Raw genomic sequence first — 14,218 nt, 5'->3', positions numbered from 1 at the left:
AACAAGATAGATAAACCCTTAGCCAGACTAACGAGAGGACACAGAGAGTGTGTCCAAATTAACAAAATCAGAAATGAAAAGGGAGACATAACTACAGATTCAGAGGAAATTCAAAAAATCATCAGATCTTACTATAAAAGCCTATATTCAACAAAACTTGAAAATCTGCAGGAAATGGACAATTTCCTAGACAGATACCGGGTACCGAAGTTAAATCAGGAACAGATAAACCAGTTAAACAACCCCATAACTCCTAAGGAAATAGAAGAAGTCATTAAAGGTCTCCCAACCAAAAAGAGCCCAGGTCTAGACGGGTTTAGTGCAGAATTCTATCAGACCTTCATAGAAGACCTCGTACCAATATTATCCAAACTATTCCACAAAATTGACACAGATGGAGCACTACCGAATTCCTTCTATGAAGCCACAATTACTCTTATACCTAAACCACACAAAGACCCAACAAAGAAAGAGAACTTCAGTCCAATTTCCCTTATGAATATCGGTGCAAAAATACTCAATAAAATTCTGGCAAACCGAATCCAAGAGCACATCAAAACAATCATCCACCATGATCAAGTATGCTTCATCCCAGGCATGCAGGGATGGTTTAATATACGGAAAACTATTAACGTGATCCATTATATAAACAAACTGAAAGAACAAAACCACATGATCATTTCATTAGATGCTGAGAAAGCATTTGACAAAATTCAACACCCCTTCATGATAAAAGTCCTGGAAAGAATAGGAATTCAAGGCCCATACCTAAACATAGTAAGAGCCATAAACAGCAAACCAGTGGCTAACATTAAACTAAATGGGGAGAAACTTGAAGCAATCCCACTAAAATCAGGGACTAACAAGGCTGCCCTCTCTCCCTACTTATTCAATATAGTTCTTGAAGTTCTAGCCAGAGCAATCAGACAACAAAAAGGAGGTCAAGGGGATACAGATCGGAAAGAAGAAGTCAAAATATCACTATTTGCAGATGATATGATAGTATATTTAAGTGATCCCCAAAAGTTCCACCAGAGAACTACTAAAGCTGATAAACAACTTCAGCAAAGTGGCTGGGTATAAAATTAACTCAAATAAATCAGTAGCCTTCCTCTACACAAAGAGAAACAGGCGAGAAAGAAATTAGGGAAATGACACCCTTCATAATAGACCCAAATAATATAAAGTACCTCGATTGTGACTTTAACCAAGCAAGGGAAAGATCTGTACAATAAGAACTTCAAGACTCTGAAGAAAGAAATTGAAGAAGATCTCAGAAGATGGAAAGATCTCCCATGCTCATGGATTGGCAGGATTAATATAGTAAAAATGGCCATTCTACCAAAAAGCGATCTACAGATTCAATGCAATCCCCATCAAAATACCAATCCAATTCTTCAAAGAGTTAGACAGAACAATTTGCAAATTCATCTGGAATAACAAAAAACCCAGGATAGCTAAAACTATCCTCAACAATAAAAAGGACTTCAGGGGAATCACTATCCCAGAACTCAAGCAGTATTATAGAGCAATAGTGATAAAAACTGCATGGTATTAGTACAGAGACAGACAGATAGACCAATGGAACAGAATTGAAGACCCAGAAATGAACCCCACACCTATGGGCACTTGATTTTTTGACAAAGGCCAAAAACCATCCAATGGAAAAAAAGATAGCATTTTCAGCAAATGGTGCTGGTTCAACTGGAGGTCAACATGTAGAAGAATGCAGATCGATCCATGCTTATCACCCCTGTACAAAGCTTAAGTCCAAGTGGATAAAGGACCTCCACATCAAACCAGACACACTCAAACTAATAGAAGAAAAACTAGGGAAGCATCTGGAACACATGGGCACTGGAAAAAATTTCCTGAACAAAACACCAATGTCATATGCTTTAAGATCAAGAATCGACAAATGGGATCTCATAAAACTGCAAAGCTTCTGTAAGGCAAAAGGACACTGTGGTTAGGACAAAAACGACAACCAACAGATTGGGAAAAGATCTTTACCAATCCTACAACAGATAGAGGGCTTATATCCAAAATATACAAAAGAACTCAAGAAGTTAGACGCAGGGAGACAAATAACCCTATTAAAAAAATGGGGTTCAGAGCTAAACAAAGAATTCACAGCTGAGGAATGCCGAATGGCGAGAAACACCTAAAAAATGTTCAACATCGTTAGTCATAAAGGAAATGCAAATCAAAAACAACCCTGAGATTTCACCTCACACCAGTGAGAATGGCTAAGATCAAAAACTCAGGTGACAGCAAATGCTGGCGAGGATGTGGAGAAAGGGAACACTCCTCCATTGTTGGTGGGGTTGCAGACTGCTACAACCATTCTGGAAATCAGTCTGGAGGTTCCTCAGAAAATTGGACATTGAACTGCCTGAGGATCCAGCTATACCTCTCCTGGGCATATACCCAAAAGATGCCCCAACATATAAAAAAGACACGTGCTCCACTATGTTCATCGCAGCCTTATTTATAATAGCCAGAAGCTGGAAAGAACCCAGATGCCCTTCAACAGAGGAATGGATACAGAAAATGTGGTACATCTACACAATGGAATATTACTCAGCTATCAAAAACAATGACTTTATGAAATTCGTAGGCAAATGGTTGGAACTGGAAAATATCATCCTGAGTGAGCTAACCCAATCACAGAAAGACATACATGGTATGTACTCATTGATAAGTGGCTATTAGCCCAAATGCTCGAATTACCCTAGATGCCTAGAACAAATGAAACTCAAGACGGATGATCAAAAAGTGAATGCATATCGCTCCTGAGAGACACAACCAGAATACAGCAAATACAGAGGCGTATGCCAACAGGAAACCACTGAACTGAGAACAGGATCCCGTTTAGGGGAATTAGAGCAAGGGTTGAAAGAGCTGAAGGGACCTGCAACCACATAAGAACAACCATGACAACCAACAGAGAGCTTCCAGGGACTAAACCACTACCAAAAGACTATACATGGACTGACCCTGGACTCTGACCTCATAGGTAGCAATGAATATCTAGTAAGAGCACCAGTGGAAGGGAAGCCCTGGGTCCTGCTAAGACTGAACCCCAGTGAACTAGACTGTTGGGGAGAGAGGAAGCAAGGGGGGAGGATAACACTCGAAATGTATATAAGAAATACTCAAGTTAATAATAATAAAAAAAAATAAAAAAAAAGAGAAAATGCAGAGGAACCTCAAAAAAAAAAAAGAAAAAAGAAAAAGAATTGATTCATGAAACTAACCATCTCAGACTTCATTAAGATACCTATGAGACACCTCCCAATATATTAAGTGTCTAAACATCTCAGTAAAGTGAAATCTATAGTATCAATTAATTTGTAGATTTCTGCAAGGGTTGTGGTGGGTGTATGCCTACAATCTTTTCTCTTACACAGGAGGATCCTGAGTTTCATGCTATACTGGGCTACATAGCAAAACTTTCCTCAAAAAAGCAAAAAAAAAAAAAATGTACCCACTAAACATTGTGGGTTGTCTTTTCTTCCTGATGTACCTTCACATATTCAAATGTGATACATTTCTTTTCTTCTATATTTAGGCTGCTGCTGCATTTGGTGTTACAAATATTCTGTCACTTTTTTTGCTTTCTAATGTTAACATTGTCAAAATGGACTCATAGGTACTTAAACTATAAAAAATCCAGTTGTTAACAAAATGTATCTAATGTTTACAGTATTTCAAGCTTGTGTAGGCTTATTTGTTTTCTGTGGATTACTTTGTTTTCATATTCATTGTTTGTCTCTGTTGCTAGTCATCAAATTAGGAAAATAACTTACAACTAATTAAATATCATGTTATGGTATCCTTAGACAATTTTTATTTGCTAATCAGTTTTCCATGCTTGAAACAGCAAGAAAATATGATTCTTTAGGTTCACTTGATTTTAGTTATTTGCTTTTAATTGACTTTCAAAATTACCAATTTCCTGCTTTTATATAGAATTTAGGATCCAGAAATGATCTGAGACTGGCTTAATTCATTTAGTTTTCTTCTTCTTCTTCTTCTTCTTCTTCTTCTTCTTCTTCTTCTTCTTCTTCTTCTTCTTCTTCTTCTTCTTCTTCTTCTTCTTCTTCTTCTTCTCCTCCTCCTTCTCCTCCTCTTCCTCCTCTTCCTCCTCCTGCTCCTCCTCCTTCTTTTCTTCCTTTTTTTTTGGTTCCTTTTTTCGGAGCTGGGGACGGAACCCAGGACCTTGTGCTTCCTAGGCAAGCGCTCTACCACTGAGCTAAATCCCCAACCCCTCTTTTCTTCCTTTTAATGCACATGAGTATATTGTGGCTGTCCTCAGACACACCAGAAGGGGGCATTAATTCCATTACAGATTGTTGTGAACTACCAAGTGGTTTCTCGGAATTGAACTCTGGACCTCTGTGAGAGCAGTCATTGCTCTTAACTACTGAGCCATTTCTCTAGCCCATTATTTAATATTCATATGTCCAGTTGTGTCTAGTTTTCTGAAAATATATTTTTTATGGCTGAAAAATTCCATTTTGTGTGTATATCACAGTTTCCTTATTCCTTTCACTGTTTGGTACAGTGAAGGGTTGTTGTGTTTTATAAAAACGAAAAAGAGACAAGAATATGTTTTGTAGATGCAAGGTATGGTGCAGGTGGAAGGGAGTTATTCCACTGGTCCATGTTGAGGCTTCCCTTTCCCTTGAGTTACCAGTCATATATGGATATAATATGGAATAAAGTTTATTTAGGATATGGGAGTTTGGGAGGGAATAGAGACAGAGAAAGGCAGATAGAGCAAGAGTGAGAACAAGAGAGGAAGAGGAAGAGAGAGGGGGCAGCAGGAGGAGGAAAAGGAGGGGGAGGAGGAAAGGAAGAGGAAGAGGAGGAGGAGGAAGAGGAGAAGGAGAGAGCAAAGAGGGAAGAGGAGAGGAGAAGCAGGCCAGGAACACATGGAGAGAGAGGAGGGAGGGGGATGCGGGACAGGGAGAAGGGGTAGGAGAGAAGGGACAGAGTTCAAAAGAGGATAAGAGAGTGAGGAGGGGACAAACAACCCCCTTTATAATGAATCAGGAATATCTGGCTGTTGCTAGTTAACTGTAGGGTACAGCCTAGAAGGAATGCTAGCAAGTTGGCTCCATATCTTGAATAGTAGTGGAGTAAACAATGATGTGCAATTATCTTTGTGATTTGTTGAAATTTTGGGAAAAATCTAGGAGTAGTAAAAGGCATGAAGATATCCTCATGTACTATAATACTGTGTATAATAAAACTAAGGAATGAAATTTAAAGTAAACAAATAAAACTACTTCAGTGTTAAAACCCATGAATGTTGATAGGGACAATTATGAGCAGTATGTTTTTAGTTTCCCAGTAGCTCTGTAGATGGAATGTCTAATTTGCAGTTTGTAGTAACAGTTACATGCATTCCTTTTCATGGAATTGAGGAAGATTTTGTGAAAAATAATTGACTCTTCATTTGGGGCTCTGTTCATGTTCAGTGAATGATATGTTGATGCAAGAAGCCCCACAATTCTGCCCTAAGATTATGATAATATCACTGTTTCCCTGAACATGTATTCCACAAAGAACAGTAAGAATTGAAGATACAAATGAAAACAGCTGATGACATCTACCATTCCCTAGAATATCCTGAATCTGTATTGTGCATGTGCATGTGTGTATGTACATGTATGCATATTTCTAAATATATTAGACACTCTAATTTGTCTTCTTTTAATATAAGCCACATCTCAATTTACTTCTTAATTAGGATTTTAAAGCAAGGGTTAGCTTGTAAATTAACTATTCAAGTATAACATATTTTGAATTTTAGAGAGCAATTTGTATATTTCTATCAGTAAAATCATATTAGAAAGGTATGTTTAAGTAAAAAAGAGTAGAATTTGTGTGGAGGTGTTGACTCAGTGGTTCAGGACCAGAGTCTAGGACTCCAGAACCTCTGTAAATGCTTGGTGGACATGGCAGCCTAACTGTAGTTAAAGCACCAGAAAGCAGAAACAGGGAAACTCCAGAGGAAGATAGAATAGCTGTATGTAAAATATCTAGGCTATATTGAAATAAGGTAGAGAATGATTGAGGAAGACTTAAGAAGTCATCCTTGGGCCTCCACATGTACACATATATACATGTACCCTGATATATACATGTTGTAAAAATATAAAACAATAAAAAATAATGCTGTTTTTATCCCCACTAGGTCTACACCTCAGTGCCCCAAGATATCTCCTGAATATCTTAATTCTCAGTCAGCAAAGCCTCCCACCCTCTTTCCTCCATCCCATATCACATTGCCAAAGGCCTCTCTCTGAGCCTTCAGCGATCTCTGTACCCGTCTAGTTCCCAAGGCTGGTTTCCAGGCCAGAAACACACATCCCAACTCTGTGGCAGCCCTGACCAGCCGCCCCACTACTTTATTACATTTAAATCTCTACACAAAGAACACACAACACAATAACCTTTGGTGCAATTGACAAGATATAATTGCCCACTTAAACATACAAAGTCCAATACACTTCCATCCCTTAGGAACATTTGTAACAACCTGTAAAGGTACAGCATGGAATCTTAATGTCACCCGCCATATTGTCTTGCCACGACTTCTCTCCCTTTCCCTCCTGCCTCTTTTTCCTTTCTGCTCCAGTCTCCTCCTCTTCCTTCAAACTTTTCTCCCGCCCATCCTTCATTCTCATCCAATGACAGGCATCCTTCTACCTTGTACCTGCCTCACCTGTGACATCATCCCACATATACACATGCACATACCTATGTTAACAAGGACATATACATGCATACACAAACCTTATACACACACACACATGAAATAAAAAATATAATAGAGTTACACAAGAAACTCTTCAGAGGTTCTATTTTATAAACTTAGTTCTTTGCCTTCTTTTTACTTAGTTTCTTTTCTCTTCTTCACACCCATATTGTAAGGGTGTCACAGTCTTTACTGCTCATTTTTATTGTTCCCATTATCTTCAGGCTCTGTGATCAGCTCACACTGACCAAGGCAGAAGGGCCTTTCATAGTACTCATAGATAGAATATACATGGTTCTACTGTTATTTCTAGTGTACCTAGAAGCTTTCCAGACACACATACCAGTCCCTTTTGATCTCATGATTTTGCTTTGCTTAGTTTCAGTTTTCTATATTTAATGGTGGCACAGAAATGGTAAATATAGTAGTCCATATGTAACATAGTCAGCAATTTAAAATTATTCATTGTTTTGAGTAATTTATTAAAACTCACCTTGTCTTGTCTCAGAGATTGCTTTAAATAATATTTGTACAAGGTATGTGCAACCTTTCTGATAGTTACTTGGTAGCCATTGTTTTTAACCAGATGTCATGGCATTGTAGTGCAATGGTTAAACACAGAAAAATAATGCAAATGAGATGTCCTGGCAAAATCATGAAAGGACAAACGACTGGCACCTTGTTGCAATGATTCAGAGCATGTAGAAGATATAGGATTTAGTATTATTTATGACATCAGGGATCCATTAATAGTCATGAAAAGGACGTACAAATCTCCCCAATGCCATTTCCAGCAGTGTAGTTGAACACTTTTTGGAGTCTCCCTTTCATTTCTGACTCCATCACCAACAGATAACTTACCTTTACAATGTAGTCTTAGCTACAGCAATAAGACAACAGAAGGAGATCAAGGACATCTAAATTGTAAAGGAAGATGTTAAAGTATCTTCATTTTCAGATAGTATGATAGGATACATAACTGACTCGAAAAAATTCTACAGCTGATAAATACTTTTAAGGAAGTAACTGGATACAAAATTAACTCATATAATCAGTAGCATTCCTATATGCAAATGACAAAGGACTGAGAAAAAAATCAGGGAAACACCATGTTTCATAACAGCCTCAAATTACATAAAATATGCTATAGTAACTATGACTAAGTAAGTGAAAAATGTGTGTTATAAAACTCCAAGTCTTTAAAGAAAGAAATTGAAGATATCAGAAAATGGAAAGACTTCCTATCCTCATGGATCAGTAGAATTAACATAGTAAAAATGACAATTCTACTAAAATAATCTTTAGATTCTTTGCAAGCCCATCAAAACTCCAATACAATTCTTTACATATCTTGAAAGAATAATTCTCAGCTTCATGTGGAAGAACAAAAACTATAGAATTGATAAAATAATGAAAGAAATTTTAGAGGTCTCACCATTCTTTATTTCAAATTCTTTTATGTTTCAGTTGTGTTTATTTCTTCCTCTCAACACTAGGCTCCTAGAAATAAGACTCAGACTCAAAATATATTTACAAATAACTTGTCCATATAGCTCAGCTCTTCTCTGAATATATCATACTGTAAAATAACTGACATATTTTAGTCTAAATGTTGCCACATGGCTGGCTACCTATGCTCAAGTACCATCCGTATCATCACATCTTCCTGACAAACTTCCTGTGTCTCACTCTATCCCATATTGATGTCCTGCATTTGAATTCTAGGTTAAATTTTTTAAAACATTAAAAGAAATATTAAAGAATCTCACTTTTCTCCAAAAGAGGCATTCACAAATGAAAACTAAGAAAGGAAGGACAATTCCCAGAGTTCTCCATAAAATCTTTGAGATCAAGATGATCATTGTGACAGTGCTTTCATCTCCAGGTGAAAGACTAACTGACTTTCAGAGGAAAAGTAAGATGCTGCATGTTCATGATGACTTCTTACATATGTATCAACATGTACCTCTATACAATAATGTAAAAACTGGAAACTTTAAAAAATATATATATACACACACATATACACATATAATATATATATACACATATAATATATATATATATATATATATATATATATATATATATACTAATAATAATTACCAATGCTATGCATGTGGTGAATGAAGCCTAGTAAGCGAAGTTAAAACATAATAGAAAAAACAGCTGGAGAATATCACTGTCCCATGAGAGGTTCTTGTTGGAGAAAGTTAATAAACATGGTTTGGAAACACAGTTTAGAACATCTGGTTAAGATTATACTGAAAGGGAAACAGATGTACTATCACTATGTGGATGACTGGACAGTTAGAAAATGCATCCTTCATGAAGATTGTGAAGCACGTGCAGGAACATAATTGGTAGTGATAAGAATCTTGAACTGCATAGACATCTGCAAAAAGCCCATTCTTTTAAATGCACAGCTATGAGAAACTTTCCTATTGCATTGATGAGATTTGTTCTTTAGGAAGAGAAAAGTGGTAATATGTAGAACTTTAATGATAATTCTTACCACTAATGGAGAAATTGCTGGTGATGCAGGAGAAATAGAAGATAGCTCATGTTTGGAGATAGAAGCTTAGCTCAATAGACTAAGTGCTTTTTTGCAGGCATGAGAATCTAAGTATGGATCCTCAGCACACACATAAAAGACCTGGTATAGTAAAAGGACTTCAGGGGGAATCACTATCCCAGAACTCAAGCAGTATTATAGAGCAATAGTGATAAAAACTGCATGGTATTGGTACAGAGACAGACAGATAGACCAATGGAACAGAATTGAAGACCCAGAAATGAACCCACACACCTATGGGCACTTGATTTTTGACAAAGGAGCCAAAACCATCCAATGGAAAAAAGATAGCATTTTCAGCAAATGGTGCTGGTTCAACTGGAGGTCAACATGGAGAAGAATGCAGATCGATCCATGCTTATCACCCTGTACAAAGCTTAAGTCCAAGTGGATAAAGGACCTCCACATCAAACCAGATACACTCAAACTAATAGAAGAAAAACTAGGGAAGCATTTGGAACACATGGGCACTGGAAAAAATTTCCTGAACAAAACACCAATGGCTTATGCTTTAAGATCAAGAATCGACAAATGGGATCTCATAAAACTGCAAAGCTTCTGTAAGGCAAAGGACACTGTGGTTAGGACAAAACGGCAACCAACAGATTGGGAAAAGATCTTTACCAATCCTACAACAGATAGAGGCCTTATATCCAAAATATACAAAGAAAGAAGTTAGACTCCAGAGTGCCAAATAACCCTACAAAAATGGGGTGCAGAACTAAGCAAAACATTCTCAGCTGAGGATTATTGAATGGCCAAAAAGCACCTAAAGCAATGTTCAACATCCTTAGTCATCAGGGAAATGCAAATCAAAACAACCCTGAGATTCCACCTCACACCAGTGAGAATAGCTAAAATCAAAAACTCAGGTGACAGCAAATGCTGGCGAGGATGTGGAGAAAGAGACACTCCTCCATTGTTGGTGGGGTTGCAGACTGCTACAACCATTCTGGAAATCAGTCTGGAGGTTCCTCAGAAAATTGGACATTGAACTGCCTGAGGATCAGCTATACCTCTCCTGGGCATATACCCAAAAGATGCCCCAACATATAAAAAAGACACGTGCTCCACTATGTTCATCGCAGCCTTATTTATAATAGCCAGAAGCTGGAAAGAACCCAGATGCCCTTCAACAGAGGAATGGATACAGAAAATGTGGTACATCTACACAATGGAATATTACTCAGCTATCAAAAACAATGACTTTATGAAATTCGTAGGCAAATGGTTGGAACTGGAAAATATCATCCTGAGTGAGCTAACCCAATCACAGAAAGACATACATGGTATGTACTCATTGATAAGTGGCTATTAGCCCAAATGCTCGAATTACCCTCGATGCCTAGAACAAATGAAACTCAAGGCGGATGATCAAAAAGTGAATGCATATCGCTCCTGAGAGACACAGCCAGAATACAGCAAATACAGAGGCGTATGCCAGCAGGAAACCACTGAACTGAGAACAGGACCCCCGTTGAAGGAATCAGAGAAAGAACTGGAAGAGCTTGAAGGAGCTCGAGACCCCATATGTACAGCAATGCCAACCAAACAGAGCTTCCAGGGACTAAGCCACTACCTAAAGACTATACATGGACTGACCCTGGACTCTGACCTCATAGGTAGCAATGAATATCCTAGTAAGAGCACCAGTGGAAGGGAAGCCCTGGGTCCTGCTAAGACTGAACCCCCAGTGAACTAGACTGTTGGGAGAGGGAAGCAAGGGGGAGGGTTGGGAGGGAACACCCATAAGGAAGGGGGGGGGAGGGGATGTTTGCCCGGAAACCGGAAAGGGAATAACACTCGAAATGTATATAAGAAATACTCAAGTTAATAATAATAAAAAAAATATAAAAAAAACATACAAATTTACCTTCCAGAGGGAAGGTGATATTTTAAGTAGTGAATATGAAGACATAAAAACTAGAACATCTAAACTTCTTGAATGATATTTGAATTTTGAGTGTATAAAAAGCATTAATATATTTTGAAAATGCTGTCATCAACTAGTTTTTAGCCTAAAATAAATGAAAGTCTCAATATTTGGTTTGAAGGAAGCTGTGGAATTGTACAGAATTAGTATTTTCTTGTCTCAATATCGCATATGCTTTTTATTCAAATTGTCACTAATAAATGATATACATTTTTTGCATAAAAAAAAGACCTGGTATAGTATTGCATAGCTATAACCCCACTACTATATATGGAGACAAGAAAATACCCTGAGAGCATTGGCTAACACCCTCATCCAATATGAAGTCTTGGTTGAGACCATATCTCAAAAAGTAATGTGGCGAACAATAAAAGACCTTTGATGTTGAATTTACATATACTTCATTCCCCATAGATGGTATTGCAGATTTCTAATTAAGAAAATAGGTAGTCAACTCGGCCTAAGCATAGAGTGTGAAAGTCTCAAAATGATTCCATTTGTTGTAGTTCCTTAAATATAGGTAGATGGTAATAATTTCTTGTACTTTCTGATTTTATTTTTCTTTATTGGTATTTATAAATATGTTAAATGGTTGTAAGCAAGTTAGAGATTCCCATGCATATATGATATTATGGATAAACATTCGGCTATCACTCTGAGTAAGATGCTGGTCACTGTTCAAGGGATGTCTTTCTATCTGCTAATGATTAGATTTCCTAGCAGGAGATATAGATGAATCATATAAGATGGGAAATCTATGTTTCCCAGATCTGTTGTTATTCCATTTCTGGTTAGGTAGGAAATGTCATACTATTAAGAATTTCCACTGCAACATGCATTACCTGCCTTGCGCTGTCTCATGACTAGTCTATCATTTTTTCTTGTTCTCTTGTTTTCTGCACTCCTTCAAAATATTTACCTAATTTCCTTATAATGTAACCAAGTCATTTTTATGGTTGGGAAATTGTTTTCTTTCTCTCCTGACCCTGTTGTACTCACAAGCTTGCCCCAATTTTATCAGAGAGGTTCTTCAATGTAGTAATAATTAGGTTTACTGATAAAGATGGAAAGAAGTATAAATATAGGTCTGGAACTTAGAATAAAAAAGCCTGAAAGAAGCATATGAGAAGCAAGAAAGAACTTGAGGAAAGATGACAAAAAATGAGAGATCTTATACATTGTTTTTCCATTCTAAATCACCTTGCTTAATATTTTTTTTTAAATGAGCCTTTCACGTAGTTTTAGATTGACAAATTCACAAGAAATGCTCTAGGAATCCTGAATATCTTTTATTCAGTTTTCCCTAGTGGTACCCTTTTGAAAACCATAGTGTAGTGTCACAACCTAGATCTTTAACAGTACAACATTTCAATATCAACTTCACTGTTCCTGATTTTTCTTGTATTTGTTTGTGTTAGTTAAACATAGTTTAATCACATGCAGTTACACTATCAAGTATACAATAATTCTATCATCTCAAATGTTTGTCATGTTGTCCTTTAGTAACCACTCACCAGTACTTAATGATTAGGTTTACTAATCCAACTCTGGCTGTTATTAGTCTGTTTTCCGTTTCTGAAACTTTGTATTTTACTGTCATTTCTAAAATATCATGTAACTGAAATCTTCATTATGCATGTAGTCCTTTGGGATTGTCTTTTTTTCTCTGTCTTAGAAGTTTGGGATGTTTTAACAAATTACATAAAACCTCTATTTTTGGGAAAGATGATCACAGAAGGAAATAAACACACATTCTTTTTGGCTTGTTTTCTTTATTGAAAATAAATTCAAAGTGGAAAGGCTAGAAGGCACCATATGTTGCAATTGTGTGTGTGAATGTGTGTGTCCCTGGTTCCAATCTCTATTCTAAGTTCCAACCCAGATTTATACTTCCTTCTAGAAAGCTCTGCATGGTTTACTTGAAGGAACCTCAAATGCAAAGTGCTCAGAAATAAATGTGTCACTTCTCATTCTTTACTCACCCCAATTCTCTATCCCACCTTTACTTCCTGCCTTTACTAAAGATGCCAAAACCTTGAATGCCTCAGGCTACTTCCTGTTAGTCACTTCTGTTATTCTTGCCCCCTTCCTATCTACATTACTGTCATTATAACCTTGGTTTTCATTTATTTTGAGTAGATATGATCTGTACTTCCTCTGTTCCCATAGCTTTTTTCTTGGTAGACCCTTGTTTTATTAACCTCTACTGTTAAAATTATCTTTTTGGTTTCTTTACAAATTTTCCTTTAATTAAATCTGATTAAGGTCCTTTTCAATTCTTACTCTTAAAAAGAATATCCTGATCATAGTGTTCTTCTGATATTATTTTATAAACTGGCAAGACAGCTAAATATTTCATAATATCACATTTTTCAGTGAGGAGATTTCCAAAGTGTAGCTCTGAGGATTTGTGATCCCTTTTGGTACATGTATTTTATAAACCAAGAGAGGAAACATGTCTGAGTGTCTGGCCCATGTCATGATTTAAAACTACACTTCCAAATAAGGGAAATCTAAAACAATATACCCCTCTATTTGGTTCCCTATTGATATTTGCTCTGCTTTTGGTTTCTTGATGTACTTTTTCATGGATGCACAATATCAATTGCTATCCTGACAAGATATAAGCATGGTAACATATTTTTACACTACATATAGAAGATTCAGCATTCATAATCCTCAAAAAAATCATAATTTAGAATCAATTGTTTCTAGAGTAAAAGGAATGATATCTGTAACTGAATGCATCATTTTGACAACAATGTTTCAGTCAGAAATGTCGCCAGTCATGTGAGCCTGGAACTCATTCTACAAACCTGTAGCATTGTTACTATTTTTCTTCCTGATGTGTACATATTTTATTTTACCATATACCTTAAAATTCTTGATAATTAATTCATACTAATTGTATACTTAAGAGATTATACTATGGTATTAT

This window comes from Rattus rattus, chromosome 3 (genome assembly GCF_011064425.1).
Source record: "Rattus rattus isolate New Zealand chromosome 3, Rrattus_CSIRO_v1, whole genome shotgun sequence".
Classification (NCBI taxonomy): Eukaryota; Metazoa; Chordata; class Mammalia; order Rodentia; family Muridae; genus Rattus; species Rattus rattus.
The sequence above is the reverse complement of the archived record's forward strand: the minus strand, read 5'-3'. Positions refer to the sequence as shown.